This window comes from Palaemon carinicauda, chromosome 19 (assembly GCF_036898095.1).
Source record: "Palaemon carinicauda isolate YSFRI2023 chromosome 19, ASM3689809v2, whole genome shotgun sequence".
NCBI lineage: Eukaryota > Metazoa > Arthropoda > Malacostraca > Decapoda > Palaemonidae > Palaemon > Palaemon carinicauda.
In genome coordinates this window covers 49693685-49713382 of record NC_090743.1, presented here as the reverse complement: position 1 = coordinate 49713382, position 19698 = coordinate 49693685, and the positions used below count along the sequence as shown (strand labels likewise).

Here is a 19698-nt window from a genome sequence, read left to right as displayed (position 1 = left end):
ACTCAGAAAACCACAGCATAGCGGCAAGTGAGATTTTCTTAATACAATGGAATATTCAAATCTGGGAGAAATCAAGAGAGAGAGAGAGAGAGAGAGAGAGAGAGAGAGAGAGAGAGAGAGAGAGATTCGTCTCCGTAATGAAACAGTTCCTTCTCGCTAATCTTATGTTAAGTATATGAGTGTATCAGGTGAGAGAAAAGGGGTTGGGTCAGGTAAGGTGGAAAAAAAAAGACAACGTCCCTACAGGCTGCGTCACACGACGCAGTAAACCTCGCTGCGACTGGTCTGCATCAGAGAGAGAGAGAGAGAGAGAGAGAGAGAGAGAGAGAGAGAGAGAGAGAGAGAGAGGTTGCAAATGATGTCTTTGGATGCTTATCTGCTTGCACTTACCAGCTATTGCACAACTGAGAGAGAGAGAGAGAGAGAGAGAGAGAGAGAGAGAGAGAGAGAGAGAGAGAGAGAGAGAGAGAGAGAGATGGTGATGTCAGAGAGAACAGAGAAGAGATAGAAAGAATTAACTGAGAAGGGAAAAAAGAGGGGGGAATGGCGCACGCGCCTTACCACGAGCACCTATCCTTCCCATTCCCCTCCCTCTGCAACCTACTCCCTCCCGTCTACCCACCCTGGAAAAGGTTCTGGAAGGAAGGTGGCCAAAGCATGCTGCCTGGACATGACAGCCTCTCTCCCTCCCCCTACTTCCCACCTTTACATCTCCCCCTCCCCTTCTATGGAAGAAACACGCGGTTTGCCTGAGCTGGTGTCGGAGGTTCATGAAGCCTTCGTTTCCGTCTACCTTCCCCTCTTTCAAATTCTTCTTCCCCTTACCCTCTATTTTCACCCTCCCCCATCTTCTTAATATATATACATACATACATACATATATATATATATATATATATATATATATATATATATATATATATATATATATATATATATATATATATATGATCTCTTGGTAATATAATTTTATTTAGGCCTAATTACTTCACCTAAGGAGATAACTATTTTTCAAATTATTTTTAATTTGTCATAAGTCTATCACATAAGTGAGAACGATTGGACAATTGAAAGACAACTCACAGACGATTACAGGCAAATTTTGGACTGTCTTAAACAAATAGGTTATAAAATCGTCCCATTTAAAAAAGAAAGAAACGATAACGTATCAGACTTCATAACAACTTAACAAAGTAAATAACAGACAAACACAAACCTTTTTTTTTTTCTTTGTTGAGAAACAGCTCTCAAATGAACAGACAGACATAACCCACAGGTTACAATAACCCAGGTGACCACTAGACCTCTCTCTCTCTCTCTCTCTCTCTCTCTCTCTCTCTCTCTCTCTCTCTCTCTCTCTCTCGAAAACAACTCAATAAAATGAAGCTAAAGAACAGACACATGCAGACACTTTTTTGAGAAACTGCTTCCGAACGATGAGACACCGCTGACAGATTACTAGATCCCAGGGGCCCAACTAGATACTAACACTCTCTCTCTCTCTCTCTCTCTCTCTCTCTCTCTCTCTCTCTCTCTCTCTCTCTCTCTCTCTTGAAAAAACTCGACAAAGTGAACTAAAGAACGGACAATCACTGATATTTTTTTTTAGAAACTTCTCTCTTGAACGAAAAGACACAACCGACAGGTTGCGAGAGACCAGGGGCCAACTAGAACCACTAAATCTCTCTCTCTCTCTCTCTCTCTCTCTCTCTCTCTCTCTCTCTCTCTCTCTCTCTCTCTGCCGTGCCGACATTCCCTGAGCGTGGTCTTCCCTTTCCATATTGATCACTCCCAGCTTCGTATACGAGGTTTCTGGACTCTGCGGATGATTGTCGTGGTTACAGCCGATCCACAGGCAACCGTTTTCCCCATCCTGAATTTCCTTCGATGAGATTACTGTCTTTAAATTCAATGCATTGAGTTATTTCAATTCAAATTGAAAGCATGACAATTTTCCTCCTGAGTGAAATTCAGTTTCTGTAACTTAGGTCACGGTAGATCAAGGGGAGTATTTTTTTTTTTTTTTTTTTTGCAAAAGCAAGGAAAACAGGTAAAGGGTGTTAATTTTTATTTTTTGTTTGTATATGAATTTACAAAACGTATGTTATTTTGAATTGAACGTATGTGATATCGTGATGTAATATCTTTTTTCTCCATGCGTTCATATGGTTATCTTTATTTTTATGAATTTTGAGTATGTGCAGGTGAGAGGGGAGGTGCCCTTGGGGAGGGAGTTGGGGGTTCTTGTGGGGTTAGGGAGGGTGGTCTGGTCGCGGGAGGATGAGGTGGAGGAGTTCATGCGCTGTACGACAGTTTGGACCGAGTTAGGTGGCAGCAAGAGAACCTAGAAAGTGGTATCAAGCCCCAGTCCACCGCGCCCTCAGACAGACTATTTTTGACATCCGTGTCGTGTTGTCAATCTCCGGGGAAAAAGGAACCCCCGGTAGAACATCCACCTCTTTTTGACCTTACCGATTTTTTAGGCACTTTTCGCGTCTTAACCAGCCTTCAAGTTCACTATTCACACCTGGGTGAAGCGACGTAAATTCGCGGTGTTTGGGTCTTACATGCCAAAGACGACTTTGCTTTGTCGTCGGCGGGTTACGACCTGACATATTTATTTGCGACCATCGTAGCGATGAGCAGTTCGTCAACGAAGGGTCGTCATGAGTGAACTTAACTGACCTGTTGCTATTAGTGTGGGTGTCTCATAAAGCAGAGAACTTTTTAATTTTTTTTATTTGAGGGGTGGGATGTAGCACGCTTGGGTACGGTGGCGTACTGACATGAGGGTACGACTCTCTTAATACTAGATGCATTATCAGCTTGCTTTTAAAAGACCACCTACTGTCAGGAAAAACCCATGACAAGATTCGAATTAATTACACCATGAGATCAAAACTAGTTTGTTCAAGGAAAGCGTGTACCCTGTGGACCGTTATTTATGTGAAATAATCGGGGAAAACGTAAAAGTCTTTGTCCATGTTGCCTTAAAGATGGATGTGCATGCTGCAGACCGGTGTTGTGCAACAGAAACGCATAAGATGGAAGGGTCGTTGAATAGTGTAGTTTAGCAGTAAAATCAACAAGAAGAAGATCGCTGGAGAAGAATTCACAGCTGACATGAAGACATCGTGGTCAGTCAGAGAGCACAAGCCAAGGGTATGTACACGATTAGAAACTGCCTTGGTATACTTGGTCTAGTTGTAGATATTAATTTCCCGTCGTTATGTGTTATATAAATCATTTTAAACCTCATAAATTATTTATATATGGTGAAATTTTTGTACGTAGAATAGAAGTCGTCTGACACACTGATGTCTGCATGCAAAATTCTGTTAGTGCATTTTCATATATACACAAATAGTTTAAATGTTCAGCAACAAAGCGTATCACTTAACAGTGTGTTTTTTTGTCAGCGCTGTACATTAGCTGTGTAACTAAGCTGTCGGTAGTAGCTGTCTGTAAAGAGAGCGAGGTAATCTGCTGAAGCTTTGTGATTGTCTACAGTTTTTTTTTTAATTTAATACTGTGGAAATGCAGCGCTCGAGGTGTTTACCATTCTTTAGTGTTCTTTATCTGTTAAGACTCTCTCTCTCTCTCTCTCTCTCTCTCTCTCTCTCTCTCTCTCTCTCTCTCTCTCTCTCTCTCTCTCTCTAGTTTCTTAGTTTGACTTTAAGGCTACCTTCATTCCTGGATAAAGAGTGTTTGTGCTACAACATCCATTAAAGCTATGAAAGTCCCATTGAACCCTAACAGAGGATTTTCCTCTCAAGTTACAAGATCTCACAAGTATTCCCGGTCTAAGGATGACAGGGAGATTTCGTACGGCAAACAAACCATGCTTCGACCTTAGACTAGATGCTACTTTGTTTGTTTTCTGTATAGTGTGTTTATTGATTGTTTTCTTATTTGGATTTGTTATGAAGTTTTTGTTGATTTTGTTTATGTTTTATCTTGAAGAATTTTTGTGGAATTGTATAGGTTATTGGTTTATACTCTCTCTCTCTCTCTCTCTCTCTCTCTCTCTCTCTCTCTCTCCTCTCTCCTCTCTCTCTCTCTCTCTCCAGACATGCACAACCTTTATATATATATATATATATATATATATATATATATATATATATATATATATATACACAGTGGTGCATATGTGGTGTGCAAAAGTATTATGCTATGGTAATATATTTTGATTTTTTTTCTGCATTTTACTTTAGTATTCTTCACCAAATTTGATTAATGTTAAAATACTTATAAAACTGGTCAATTGCCATTTCATATGTGCGTGTATGTATTGGTATCTAATTTCAAAATTGCTCAACAAATTGATATAGGCCGACGGTCGGGCAACTTACCATCCAAAAAAAAAAAAAAAAAAAAAAAAACTATAGAAGAAATAATAAGTTAATGGTGGCTCTTGCTTCTTTCGAAGGGAAACATTATATTAATGTGGATGATTTAATATTTTTAGTTAGGTTAGTGGTTCAGTCTGTGGTTCATGAGGGTAGGCATCACGGTATTGTCGTTGGAGACTGGCACCAGGAGCCATGGCCTAGTTTCCCCTGGTCTCAATTGCGTTGATATTATTATTATTATTATACTATACTAAAAGTATTTTACTTTAGGGAATTAAGACGGTGTCAAAGATACCTTAGTCTGAATCTCCAAGGCAAATGTATAAGCGTTTGAGGGACTGTAGCCTATATCCTGTATATTTTAGGTGTTAAAAGGCAACGCCTTATGCCTTCCCTCTAATGATCATTAGCAACCATAAACCTTAAACCTCACTTCAGATAGAGACATAGTGTAAATGATCTAATAGGAAGTTTGATCCGTTGGTGAAGTTTCTAAAGAAAAAAAATAAGAACAAAATCTGTGATTGTGTAGTTCCTCAGAGGTATGACCCCCAAAGTCTTGAGGCTAAGTGCGTAATGGTTAGCTGGTTGACTTGGATTAAGCCAGCACTGGTCCCAGCCTTCTTGCAGATGTGGGTAGGGGATGAAGGAGATTGATAGGCCTATTGTGAACTTCTGGACCATTACCAACTAGAACAGAGTGTAGAATAATTGCTGTGCTTAAGGGTATACTTCTCACAATACAAAGGGTCCTCAACTTACAAAGTTGATAGGTTCTAAGAAGCTGTTTGTAAGTTGAATTTGTTAAATTTTAGGGTATACCTTACCTGACTCCAATATGTTTCATAATGTCGGGTTACTGACCTTTTTAAGAGTACTATGAGTGTAATAAATTGGAGGGCGCGATCATTGAACTCTGTTATGCGTGACGTGTCCCCAGAATCATAATGTGACAGTATATTTCCATCACAGTGGAGAATTCCACAAAACCTAACAATTCAGCATGTTGATAGAGCAAGATTGCACCTTGCTTGTGGGAGTTAGTCAGTAGCATTTGAGTGGTCAATAGACAAGGTACTCACTTGAGAGTATCGGCTGTAAATAGTGTATTCACGAACCTTTTTGAAATAAAGTGAAAAAAAGCCCATGTTCTGATGTCTCATTATCTGTTGACATGGACAATATCGGAGATTTATGATTTCAGTTGGACTTGTTTTTAAATTGAGGACCTTCTGTTACTTTTTTTATCCTTTTGCCCATTTTATAGTCTTTTACTTCATATGTTTATGAGGTTTTCAATCAATTACAGGTAATTACATGTATTTGACATTTTGGAATTGAAATGTTTTATAAGGTATCTTCTCTGTTTTATTTCACCGATGATCCTTTGTCCAGTGAGTGTATATTATTCCCTAATAGACAATTAAGTCTTTTGTTAGTGTTGTGTGTGTGTTAAGAGGACAATGTGGAACTAAAGGAAATATTTCTAAATTTTCTGATTTTAAAAATATTTACTTATGTCCGGGGTACATTGAAAATTAATGTGTGGCTAATTTGAATTTGGATTCCTCTGAATTAGGCTCTGTAGTAGGTTGGCCAAGGCACTTGCCGCCTGTTGAGATACTGCCACTAGAGAGTTATTGGATCCTTTGACTGGCCAGACAGTAATGCATTGGATCCCTCTCTCTGATTACGGCTTATTTTTTCTTTGCCTACACTTACACAGAATAGTCTGGCCTATTCTTTACAGATTCTCGTTATCCTCATACACCTGACAACAATGAGATTACTAAACACTTCTTCACCTAAAGGGTTAATTACTGTACTGCAATTGTTCAGTGTACTTTCCTTTTAGTAAGGGTAGAAGAGACTCTTTAGTTATGGTAAGCAGCTCTTCTAGGAGAAGGACACTCCAAAATTAAACCTTTGTTCTCTAGTCTTGGGTAGTGCCACAGCCTCTGTACCATGGTCTTCCACTGTCTTGGGTTAGAGTTCTCTTGCTTGAGGGTACACTTGGGCACACTTCTATCTTATTTTTTTCCCTCTTGTTTTTTTGAAATAGTGTGTTGGGCAGGCATAATAGAAGGGCCATGGATGTCTGGTGGTATATCAAGAGGTTGTCTTTTCCTTATCTGATTATTTTTCTTTCCAAAACCATCCGTTGAAGTGGCTATCCTGAAGGGTATTTAGCCTTGCATGGTGTATCGGCTCCTCCAGGTTGACCAGTTTTTCCGACTTTTCACTATAGTCTATGGGTTTCATCAATCACTTTATTTATAATTCTGTAAATATTGTTTTTATTATAATTCTTGTTAATCTAGTTTTCAAGTATGATGTCTCTTATTTATTACCATTAATTCTTATACTGTCTGGATACATTGAGCAAAATCCGGGACCAGTACGTCCTAGATTTCGTCAATGTCGTCTTCTGTATTGCAATATTCGTGGTCTTCGTGCAAATATCCAAGACCTTTCAGTTGCGTCCAGACAGTATGATATTCTTTTGTGCTCAGAAACTTTGGTTTCTAAATATGAGGCACTCATCTGAGCTCCTTGTAACTGGTTTTAAGAAGCCAATAATGTTGAAACGTGATGTCATCCCTAGGGCCAGAGGAATGGCGGTGTGTATTAGGACCGAGTACCCTGCTTCTCATAAGTCCTGCTATCAATGTGGATATCATGAGTTTCAGGTAATAAAAGTTTGTGGCAGGCATAACAACTTTTATTTGTGTTCGATCTACCGGAATCCAGACATGGATGATTCTGTCTTCGATTGTCTTCTTACCATTATGGCTAAGATACAAGAAGATGATAGAAAGGCTTCTTTTGTCTTTGTTGGTGATTTTGATGCTCACCATAGGGAGTGGTTAAGTTCTATCTCTCCTACCGATCGCCATGGCTTAAGAGCTTTAGACTTTGCCTCTGAATCAGGCTGTGAGCAAATCATAAATGAAGCTACTCACAGATCTGGTAATTGCTTGGACCTCGTATACACTGACTCCCTTGGCATTATAACAAGTAAGGTTGGTTCTCCAGTCGGGACATCTGATCATGCCTTGATTTCATTAGTAGTGAAGATTGAGCAGCCTGTTCCTGATATATCATACTTGTGTAAAATTTATATGAAATCCCAAGCAGACTGGAATGGGATTTTGCATGATCTTTTGTGCTTTAATTGATCACAATTATATAGTAGTGTTGATCCTGTTCTCCCTTTGAATAAGAGTCTAGTCAACATAATTGATAGGCTTATCCCTTCTCGTGTGCTAAGATACCGAGTGAAGGACAAACCATGGTTCAGTGATGATTGTAGACGTGCTTATTTGGAGGAGCAGGAGGCCTGTCAACTTTGGTAGGGTATCAGATCAGATTTGACCTGTAATAACTATACTCAACTTCGAGCTTTTGCTCAGAGAGTTTATGCCTCAACTGAAAAGAAATACAATTTAACCATAAAAGAAACCCTTTCTGGTACAACTCAGGAACATAAATGGCGGTCTACCGTTAAATCTGCACTCTTTGGTGTAGATGTAACAGTTCCTCCTTTACTTGTACCAGATGGCTTAGTCACTCACTGTCCAAAGGAAAAGGCAACCCTTTTGGCTGATGTTTTTTTCAGTAAACAGAGTAATGAAAAACTTGAACTTCCTCATTCCTGTTTTCCTGAGGCTAAACTAACTAGTGTAGCTTTTTGATCTCGTGAAATTAAAGCTCTGTTGATGGACCTTGATGCTTACGGAGGTGTAGACCCAAATGGTATTTTTCCTTTGTTTTTTATAAAGACTGCATATCTCTTAGCTCCTAAGTTATCTGTTATTTTGCACAAGTTAGCAAGAAGAGGAGCTTTTAGCACTTGTTGGAGAATTGGTAATGTTACTCCTCTATGTAAATGTGTTTGTGGTAGCTCAAGTCCAACTGATTACCGCTCAATTTCCATAACTCCCATATTATCTAAAGTTTTTGAATGTCTTCTGGCAAAACGTCTTAATAGGTTTGCTGAAGGTAATCATCTATTCCCTAGTTTGCAATTTGGTTTTCGTAAAGGCGTTGGAGCATGTGATGCCCTTCTTACAATCTCCAATGCTGTACAGAAATCCTTTAATTGTGGTCAGGAAGTTCGTATGATTAGCATTGATTTTAGTGCTGCCTTTGGCAGTGTTAATCATGAGGCCCTTGTTTTCAAACTCAAACAGTTGGGAGTGGGTGGGTCGTTTCTTAGCGTTACTATTGGATTTTTAAGTAATAGATCTCAAAGAGTTGTTGATGGGCACCATAGTGAGTAAAGGAATGTGATATCCGATGTTCCACAGGGTAGTGTTCTTGGCCCATTACTTTTCATACTATATACACATGACATGTGGTTTGGCCTAGAAAACAAGCTTGTTGCATATGCAGATGATGAAGTTCTGGGGTTGGTGAATCCCTTAGTAGAGATCTAGCTTAAATTAGTGCATGGGGGAAAATTATGGAGTATGAAGTTGAATTTTAACAAAACCCAAAGTATGATTGAAAGTAGGTCAAGGACGGTGGCTCCTCAACATCCGGATCTCGGTATTGATAATGTTTCTTTAAATTTGTATGACTTAAAATTTTAGGTGGGATTCTCGGCAGCAAATTTACTTCTTAAAAACACATTAGGTCTGTGTCTTCTTCAATTGCACAAAAAAATTGGCTTATTGAGAAGGTCTTACAAGATTTTCGGTAATCAATCGATTCTGAAGAAGTGTTTTAATTCTTTCATTCTACCTTGTTTTGAGTATTGTTCTCCTGTCTGGTCTTCAGCTGCTGATTCTCATCTTAATTTGTTGGACAGAAACTTACGGTCTATTAAATTTCATATTCCTGATCTAGATATTAATCTTTGGCACCGGCATCGTTCAATTAGTTCATTATGCATGTTGCATAAGATTTTTCATAACTCTGACCATCCTTTAAATTCAGATCTCCCTGGACAATTCTATCCTGTTCATAATACTAGGCAGGCAGTTAATTCTAATAGCTAGGCCTTCTCCATCATGAGGCTCAATACTTCACAGTATTCTAGAAGTTTTATTCCAGCTGTGACCAAGTTGTGAAATGATCTTCCTAATCGGGTAATTGAATCAGTAGAACTTCCAAAGTTCAAAGTTGCAGCAAATGTTTTTATTTTGACCAGGCTGACATGAGTCTTTTTTTATAGTTTATATATGACATATCTGTTTTGACGTTGTTAATAATTTATATAGGACATATCTGTTTTGACGTTGTTACTGTTTTTAGAATGATTTATTGTTAATTTGTTCTCATCATTTATTTATTTCCTTATGTCCTTTCCTCACTGGGTTATTTCTCCTATTGGAGCCCTTGGGCTTATAGCATCTTGCTTTTCCAACTAGGGTTGTAGCTTGGCTAGTAATAATAATAATAATAATAATAATAATAAAAACAGAGGTGAAAAAAAAGCGCACAGCATGGCCTTCAAGTTTTTTTTTATTGTTTAAAATATCTTAGTTGTATTCTTAATTTATAATTATTCAGGTAATATTTGTTTTCTAACTTCCATCCGGGTCAAGTCCCACCATAGCTGCTTCTCCAGTTTCGTTTCCATCAGGTCTGGGCAATATGGTCATTAGGTTGTTCGTTTGGTTATCATTTTCTTTGAAATACTTTGCATCTAGGACAGATGCAGGTCACCAACAGCCTTGCGCAAAGTTTTGCTTCAGAAAAGATAGGTATTATTAAAGCTTTGAGGCTGGGAATTTTTGTCTTTCCATTGTTCATATATACCATTAATCAGTGGAACATTACAATATTTTCTTTTTTACAGTAATGAATTTCTATTGTAAATTACTAAGTTGATATTCAATATTTCATTATTTGATAGTAACTGTTTAGTTAATTTATGCGAAGTTGTTTTATACCATAGAAAGTTTTTACGTGTTACTGTAAAAATTATATAATTTTTTAAATTTTCAAGTCCTTTAAACATGGTTTATTTATTGAAGTGAACTGTCATGTCAAGAGTGAATTACGATTTTGATGATAAAACTCAAATCACAGAAATTATCAAAGTGTTGAAGAAAGTTGACGGACTCCAAAGTCAACTAATTTGACCATATTAAATCTATACTTAAATAAAACTAGGTACAGACCAGAGGAGGCGGGCGAAAGAGGCAGTGGCCAACTCTGTGACTCGAGAAACCAACAGTGTGATTAGTTACGTAAAATTATTTCCTTTGGACCCACTGTTGCTTTCACCATGATCCCATTATGACTGAGGTGATCCCTTCAAAACTGACTAACTTTGTAAACAGTTGTTTTCCTGTCATTTGTCTCTGGTCGTATTGTAACCCGTATCCCCAAAGCACGGCACTGTTATGTTGGAAAGATTATTAATTTACTTTTGTATTATTTAGTCTTAATTTACACTCGATCCACTCTTACTTTTGTGCTTAGACCTGCTTGATATTTTATCCTGGAAATGATACTTTTATGACATATCAGGAAGTATTTCAGAAATTTTATCGCAAAAACTGTTTATAGGTTCTTAAAAATAAAATCTTAGGTTCATATTTTGAACGCAATTAATTTGTGATTTTTATTAAAATGCGTTTACAATATGAAATCCCATTGATATATATATATATATATATATATATATATATATATATATATATATATATATATATATACATATATATGTATGTATATATAAATTCATAATTATTATTCATAAAAATGCATTGATATCAAGTTTTTCTTCTAGATTATTATTTTTTGTTAAATCGACTTATATAGGAATACATATTAAATGGAGTAACCAATGTCAATATAACTTTATAATCTTATGAGTTTCATAAAATTATCTTAAATCTCTCCCGGTTATTAAACCTATTTTTTTGAAACGAGGTCATGAAAGTGATGGCGAAAGTTTGCCAATGTTATGCTTATCTTGTACAACACTTCGGTTTTCCAGTAGCCTAGTTCAATTTTACCTGTCCCCAGCGAAGTTATATTTTCCCTTTATTAGATCACCCCAGTTCTACTTGAATATAAACAAACCTCTGTTTTCCCTGCCTCCAACAAATTTCTGTTTTTTCCGATTCAACAACATATCTTTTTCCTCATTTTCAACAAACTTCTATTTCCTTTGTCTTCAACAAACATCAGTTTCCGTATCTCCAACAAACTGTTCCGATTTCTAATAAAATTTCGGTTTTCTCGTTTCCAGAAAACCTCCATGTCCCTTATCTCCAATAGGTTTCAACATCCATATCTGTAACAAACTTCTGCTTAACAAGTTTCAATTTTAGTTATCTCCAATAAACTAAAGTTTTCCTTTCTGCAACAAACTCAATTTTCTCTAGTTTACAACAAACTTTAGTTTTCCTTGTCTGAAACATACTTCAAGTTCCACATGGTCCAATAAGCTTCAGTTTCCCTATCTCCGACAAACTCCAATTTCAATTATTTCCAAGAAACTCAGGCTTTCCTATGGTCCTACAAACAACTTTTCTTTGTCAGCTACAAACTTCAGTTTCCATGTATCCAACAAACTTTATTTTCCTTTTCGCCGTTGAACTTTTTTATATTATTGCAGCAATCATAAGTTTTCTTTGTCTGCAACAACCTTCAGGTTCCTTATCTCGAATAAAGCAGTTTTTTCTGTCCTCACCAAACATGAAAAATTTTCAACAGTTGGAGAGGGGGCTCAGCGCCAACTCATTTTCCTCCCCCATGTTCCTTATTTCCACGGGGCCCTCGGTAAATAAGGACATAAATACGGTGGAATGACGTAATCCTCTGCTTAAGAATGTAAACATCAACTGGCTTCTTGTACGAACAATCTAATCATAGCTTTCTCTGATTAAGGGCTTCAGCCAAGAGTAATTCTCCTGCTAGATTTATTCATTAACTTCTATTTCTACTTTTTTTTTTTTTTGAGTAATTCCCTATACAGGATTTATTTATTCCAATGTTCCCTTCATTTAGGATTTATTTGTTTTACTCTTTTGGTTTAATTAGGATTTTTTGTTTAATTTTTTTGCTTTATTTAGGATTTGGTCTTTTTGACTTTTGTTTTAAGAATTACTTGTTTTGATTTTTGCTGTATTTAGTAGTTACTCGAGTTCTGTTTTATTTCGGATTTTTTTTCAATGTTTGATTTAATCACCTAGATTTTTGCTTCGTTTAGGATTTAATCGTTTATATTTTTCTCTTTAGGATTTACCGTTTAAATTGTTCCTTATTTAGAATTTACTCGTTTCAGTTTTTCTTGATTTAGGATTTCTTGTTTAAATTTTCATTATTTAGAATTTACTTGTTGCAATTTTTACTATATTTAGGATTTGCTTGTTTAAATTTTTCTTTAATTAGGATTTACTTTCGATGCTTGCTTTAATCGTCTTGATTTCTGCTTTATTTAGGATTTACTCATTTGAGTTTCTTTATTTAGGATTTACTCGTTTAGTTTTTTATTTTAGAATTTACTCGTTTCAAATTTTACTATATTTAGGATTTTCTCGTTTAAATTTGAATTTTCTCTATTAGAATTTACTCGTTGCAATTTTTAAGATATGTAGGATTTACTTGTTTAAATTTTTCTTTATTAATTTACTCATTGCAATTTTTACTATATTTATGATTTACGTGTTTAATTTTTTTTTATTTAAATTTTTCTGTTTTTAAGATTTGCTTGTTTGAGTTTTCTTTATTTAGTATTTACTAGTTGCAAGTTTTACTATATTTGGGATTTACTCGTTTAAATTTTTCTTTATTTAGGATTTACTCTAAATCTTTCATTACTCTATTTGAGTTCTTTGCTTTATTTAAGATTTACTCGTTTAAGTTTTTGCTTTATTTAAGATTTACTCATTTCAATGTTTGCTTTATTCATTTAGGATTTACTAGTTTTAATATTTTTGCTTTATTTAGAATTTACTCTTTTCGATTTTTTTGTTTATTTAGGATTTACTCTTTTTAATTTCTTGCCATATTTAAGGATTACTCATTTAAATTTCTTGCTTTATTTAAGATTTAATTTTTGAAACTTTTTGCTCTATTTAGGATTTACTCGGCTCAAATTTGTTTGATTTAAGATGGACTCGTTTAAATTTTTGCTTTATTTTTGGATTTACTCGTTTCAGTTTTACTCTTCATTTAAGATTTACCCGTTTAACGTTTTCTTTATTTAGAATTTACTCGTTACAATTTTTACTATATTTAGGATTTACTCGTTAAAATTTTCCTTTTATTATTATTATTACTTGCTAAGCTACAACCCTAGTTGGAAAAGCAGGATGCTATAAGCCCAGGGGCTCCAACAGGGAAAATAGCTCAGTGAGGAAAGGAAAAAAGGAAAATAAAATATTTTAAGAAGAGTAACAACAGTAAATATCTCCTATATATATTATAAAAACTTTTACAAAACAAGAGGAAGAGAAATAAGATAGGAGAGTGTGCTCGAGTGTACCCTCAAGCAAGAGAACTCTAACCCAAGACAGTGGAAGACCATGGTACAGACGCTATGACACTACCCAAGACTAGAGAACAATGGTTTGATTTTGGAGTGTCCTTCTAGAAGAGCTGCTTACCAAAGCTAAAGAGTCACTTCTACCCTTAGCAAGAGGAAAGTGGCTACTGAACAATGACACTGCAGTAGTTAACCCCTTGGGTGAAGAAGAATTGTTTGGTAATCTCAGTGTTGTCAGGTGTATGAGGACAGAGGAGAATCTGTAAAGAATAGGCCAGACTATTGGGTGTGTGTGTGTGTAGGAAAATGAACCCTAACCAGAGAGAAGGATCCAATGTAGTACTGTCTGGCTAGTCAAAAGACCCCATAACTTTATTTAAGATTTACATGTTTGATTTTTATTTAATTTAGAATTTACTCTTTGGAATTTTTCTTTAAGTAAGATTTACTCTTATAAATTTTTCTATATTTAGGATTTGCTCATAAATATTCCTTTACTTGTTTTCATTTTTGGCTTTATTTAGGATTTACTAGTTTAAATTTTTGCTTTATTTAAGATTTTCTCATTTAGATTTACTCGTTTAGATTTTTTTATCTATTGAGGATTTACTAGTTTTAATGTTTTTGCTTTATTTAGGATTTACTCTTTTCAAGTTTTGTTTATTTAGGATTTTCTCCTTTCAATTTTTTGCTCTATTTAGGATTTACTCGGTTAAAATTTTGCTTTATTTAGGATTTACTCATCGCAATTTTTACGATATTTAGGACTTGCTCGTTTAAATTTTTCTTTATTTAGGATTTTCTTGTTTGAATTTTTCTATATTTAGAATTTACTCTTCTGAATTTTTCTTTATTAGTTTTGATTGTTTGCATTATTTTGGATTTACTCGTTTCAATTTTTGCTTTGTTTAAGATTTACTTATTTAAATTTTTTTGCCTTAATTATTTAGGATTTACACGTGTTATTTTTTGCTTTATTTAGCATTTACTCATTTAATTTTTTTTTGCTTTATTTATGATTTACATATTTAAATTTTTCGCTCTTATCTAGTATTTACTTGTTTCATTTTTTTTTTTGGCTCTAGGATTTGCTAGGTTTTATTTTTTGCTCTATTTAGGATTCACACTAGACACAAATGTCTGTTGCAGGATTCTGAGCGCCGTTCTTGGATAATGATACTTGGACTATATTTGAATTACTATTATTACCACCAGTTAGATTAGGATTCTCATAATCTCAGGTTTCGACATATTTTCTTTCTGCCGTGTTCGCAAGCTATTATTCTTTATTTCTATATATTGTCTGTCATTCTCATTGTATGTCCGCCCTATGTCTATTTCGTTTTCATACATGTTAGAATATATTCTACCTTAGTTTTGCTCTCGTATCCATGTTGTTCTTTTTCCCTCTCTTAAAGTTATTCCTATCATTTTCTGATGCGTAAGTTGAAACTGGTAGGGCATCTGATTTTTAGGGAAAGTGATATTTTACTTTTCATAATATCATTTTAATATTCTTATTCTTCTTTTAAATTTGGTCTCATGTCCTGGGGAAACACTTATTGTATGTCCGAATTACGCATATTCATTAACAACTTATAGAAGTTCGTTCATAACCCTTATTTGTTATCTCTCTGCATTTTGATTGAATATTATCTAAGTTTTACTTATATTAATTATCAGTCCTACATTTCTGCATTCTCTATTCAAGTCTCCTATCATCTTGTGTATTTCCTTCCATGATTCACTAAACAGAACTGTGTTGTCTGTAAATCCTAAGTTGTTAAGGTATTCCTCATTAATGTTAATTCCTACATTTTCCTAATCTAAAATCTTAATAACATCTTGTAGGCATGTTGTGACTGATTTAGGGGATATGGGATCGCGCTGTGTAACTTTTCTCAATTGGGATTGCTGTACTGCTGAAGTTTTGACAGAATCAAAAGCTTTCTCATAGTCTATAAATGCTAGACATAGGGGGTTTGTCATATTTTGTTGATTTTTTTATTACCTGGTTAATTACATGGATATGGTCAGTTGTTGAATACCCACTTCTAAATCCTGCCTGCTTTCCTAGTTGATAAAAGTCTGTCTTTCTATGTGGCCTAATATGGTCTTTGTAAATATTTAATATATTACTGAGAGTAAAACTTACTGGGCGTTAATTTTTCAGGCCTTTTATGTGTCTGTTTTTGTGAATTAGTATAATGAAGAAGTTTTTCCCAGCTGTAGGTATAGAGCATTTTTGCAGGCTTTTTGTTTAAAGTTCAGTGAGTTTTACTACTGAGAAATCTCCTACGTCTATTATTAAACCAATTGTTATGCTATGTTTTCTTAACGTTTAATGCTTTCTTTACTACTTCTACTGTTACTTTTGGTACCTGCTGAGGTATTTCATTGTTTCTATTGGAAAAATTATTTCTTAATATCACTATTGTATAGCAATGTATAGAAATCCTCTGTAATTTTTGTAAATAGTATCTTTTTTGTTGAAAATATTTCAATTTTCATTCTTTAAAGCAAACTTCTGTTGGCGCCCTGTTCCAAGTATTCTTTTAATCCATTTGATGTTTCTTCCTTTCTTTAGTGTTTCTTTAGTGTTTCCTCAACTGTAGTCTGATTGTGTTTATGAATGTCTTGGGTTTTTATTTTGTTTAATGTTTTGGTTAATTCTGCAAATTCTGTTCCATCTCTCTAGGATTTTACCCTCATTTCCAATCTTTTTTTTTTTTTTTTTTTTTTTTTTTTTTTTTTTTTTTATGATCTTGGCTAGGATCTTTTCCACCTATCTCTTATGCTGATTGAAATACAAATTTTGTAAATTACTATTCATTGTTCATTTCTTCCTTAGTAGTTTCCATTTCATCATTTAGTTGGGAGTACGGATTTGGTATTGCTAAACTAAATTCATCAGATTTTTCTCTTATTACAGGAGTGTTTTTTTTCTTAAATTGAGTTTTACTCTCGTTACCTCAGATCTAGACTAATTTTATTCTCAATATTCTATGGTTGTTTGACTTTAACTTGTTTAACAATGTTAAATCTTTAAATGAACTTTTTCACTGAAAGTAAAATCTATTTTGTTTTTCGTTTCTCTATCTGGGCTTCTCCGTGTCAATTTTCTGTTTCTTTTTATTAAAGAAGTGTTCATGATTTCAAGTGTTTCTTTCAGCATTTTCTACAAGCATGTCTCCTTTGTAATTTCTTGAGATTACTCCAAATTTACCTACTGCTGATCCTCCTCTCTTATTTTGATCTACTTAAGCATTGAAATCGTTCAAAGCAAATGTTAATTGAGTGGTATGTTTTGCATAGATATCTTCAGATCTTCATTAACAATTTCTATTTCTTCCTCTGTATGGGATGATGTTGGTGTATACATTTGAATGATCTTCAATTTCTACTTTATTCAGTTTGGTGATTAATCCTGCAATTCTATCATTAGTGTTACAAAATTCTTATGTTATCTGCATGATCTTCATTAATAAGAGAACCCACTCCATTTTCTTTGTTCCTTTCATGTCCTCAGAAGTAAAACATTTGATCGTCTTTTTAACTACTACATAAGATTCCCCAGTTCTTCTTATTTAGTTCAATACTATAATATCCCAATTTAATTAATCTTTTCTAGCAAACACACACACACACACACACACACACATATATATATATATATATATATATATATTATATATATACAGTATATATATAATATACATAAATATATTATATATACAGTATATATAATATATGTATATATATATATGTATATGTATTTATGTATATATATGTATATATATATTTGTGTATATATATATATATATATATATATATATATATATATATATATATATATATGTGTGTGTGTGTGTGTGTCTGTGCACGTGACTGTGTATTGATCAGCTCGCTTTTAAATCTGTATGTAGCACTACAAAATTATCGCGTTTGATCCATTTACGCATCTCCACTTTTGTAGTGATGAATCATCATATTTTTCATACGTCATTTTTCCCTCTGTACTTTGCGAGTAAAAATATCCCCTGCTGATATAAATGACAATACCGATTCATCATTCTTTAATATTTGAGTTAAAGAACAACTGTCGTTAACGCGGTTCATTGCCAGATTTCAATTTGTTCAGTTGTAGTATAACGTTGTCAGATTTTAATTTCAGTTGCAGTATAACGTTGTCAGATTTTAAGTTGTTTAGTTGTAGTATAACGTTGTCAGATTTTGATTTGTTCAGTTGGATTATAACGTTGCCAGATTTTAATCTGTTCAGTTAGAGTATAACGTTGTCAGATTTTAATTCGTTCAGTTGGGGTATAACGTTGTCAGATTTTAATTCGTTCAGTTGGAGTATAATGTTGTCAAATTTTAATACGTTCAGTTGGAGTATAACGTCAGATTTCAATTAGTACTTTTGGAATATAATCTTGTTAGATTTCAGTTCGTTCAATTGGAGTGCAACGCTGGAGTATAACGTTGTCAGATTTTAATTCATTCAGTTGAAGTATAATGTTGTCAGATTTCAATTTGTTCAGTTGGAGTATAACGTTGTCAAATTTTAATTTGATCAGCTGGAGTATAACGTTGTCAGATTTTAATTCATTTAGTTGAGGTATAACATCGTCAGATTTTAATTCATCCAGTTGAAGTAAATGTCAGATTTCAATTCGTTCACTAGGAGTACAACGTCAGTTTTCAATTCGTTCAGTTGGAGTATAACTTTATCAGATTTCAATTCGTTCATTTGGAGTATACTGTTGTCAGTTTTCAATTCGTTCAATTGAAGTACAACGTCAGTTTTTCATTTGTTCAATTGGAGTACAATGTCAGTTTTCAATTCGTTCAGTTGGAGTATAACTTTATCAGATTTCAATTCGTTCATTTTGAGTATAACGTTGTCAGATTTCAATTCGTTCAGTTGGAGTATTACATTATCAGATTTCATTTCGTTCAGCTGGAGTAAAACAACGTCACCTGTCAATTCCTTCAGTTGAAGTAAAATGACGCCAGGTTTCAATTCGTATAGTTTGAGTAAAACGATGACAAATTTCAATTCGTTCACTTGGAGCAAAGCAATGTCAGATTTCAATTTGTTCAGTTGGAACAAAATGACTACAGATTCAATTTGTTCAGTTAGAGTAAAATGATATCAGATTTCAATTGTTTCCGTTGGAATGAAACAACGCCAGATTTCAATTTGTTCAGGAGGAGTAAAACGTCAAATTCCAATTCGTTTAGTTGGAGTAGAATGACGTCAGATTTAAATTTTCTCAATTGGAGTAAACAACGTAAAATTTCAATTGGTTCAGTTGAAGTAAAACAATGTTAAATTTTAACAGTAAAATGACGTAAAATTTATTTTTTTTTTCGGTAGAAGGAAAAAGTCATATTTCATTTTGTTAAGTTGGAGTAAAACGACGTCCGATTTCAATTTGTTCAGTTGGAGTAAAACGTCGTCAGATTTCAATTGGTTCAGTTGGAGTAAAACGACGTAAGATTTCAAATTTGTTTAGTTGGAGTAAAACGTCGTCAGATTCAATTGGTTCAGTTGGAGTAAAACGACGTCTGATTTCAATTAGTTCATTTGTAGTAAAACGATGTCTGATTCAGTTGGTTCAGTGGGAGTAAAATGACGTCAGATTTCAATTAATTTAATTGGAGTAAAACGACTTCAGGTTTTTATTTGCTCAGTTGAAGTAAAACATTGTCAGATTTCAAAGGAGTTAAATCTAGATGCAAAGATTTTCTGTTAACCCTTTCATATTCGTTATGTTAGTTATAAGTAAATAATAAACCGATGATTAAAGGAAACTTTAGAACTGACCAGAGAAATTGAAGACGGATATGTTCAAAACTACCCTAATCACCTGTTGATTTGTATCT

At 34.3% G+C, this 19698-nt stretch overlaps 1 protein-coding gene across 1 annotated transcript in view; it reads left to right on the top strand.

Annotated features, from left to right (window-relative positions):
* The first annotated feature begins 2343 nt into the window (after positions 1 to 2343).
* Positions 2344 to 19698, top strand: part of LOC137658627 (blood vessel epicardial substance-like) — a 253451-nt gene continuing 236096 nt past the window's right edge. Inside the window, 1 exon segment of the mRNA XM_068393553.1 lies at positions 2344 to 3162. The gene's annotated coding sequence lies outside the window, so the exon portion shown is untranslated.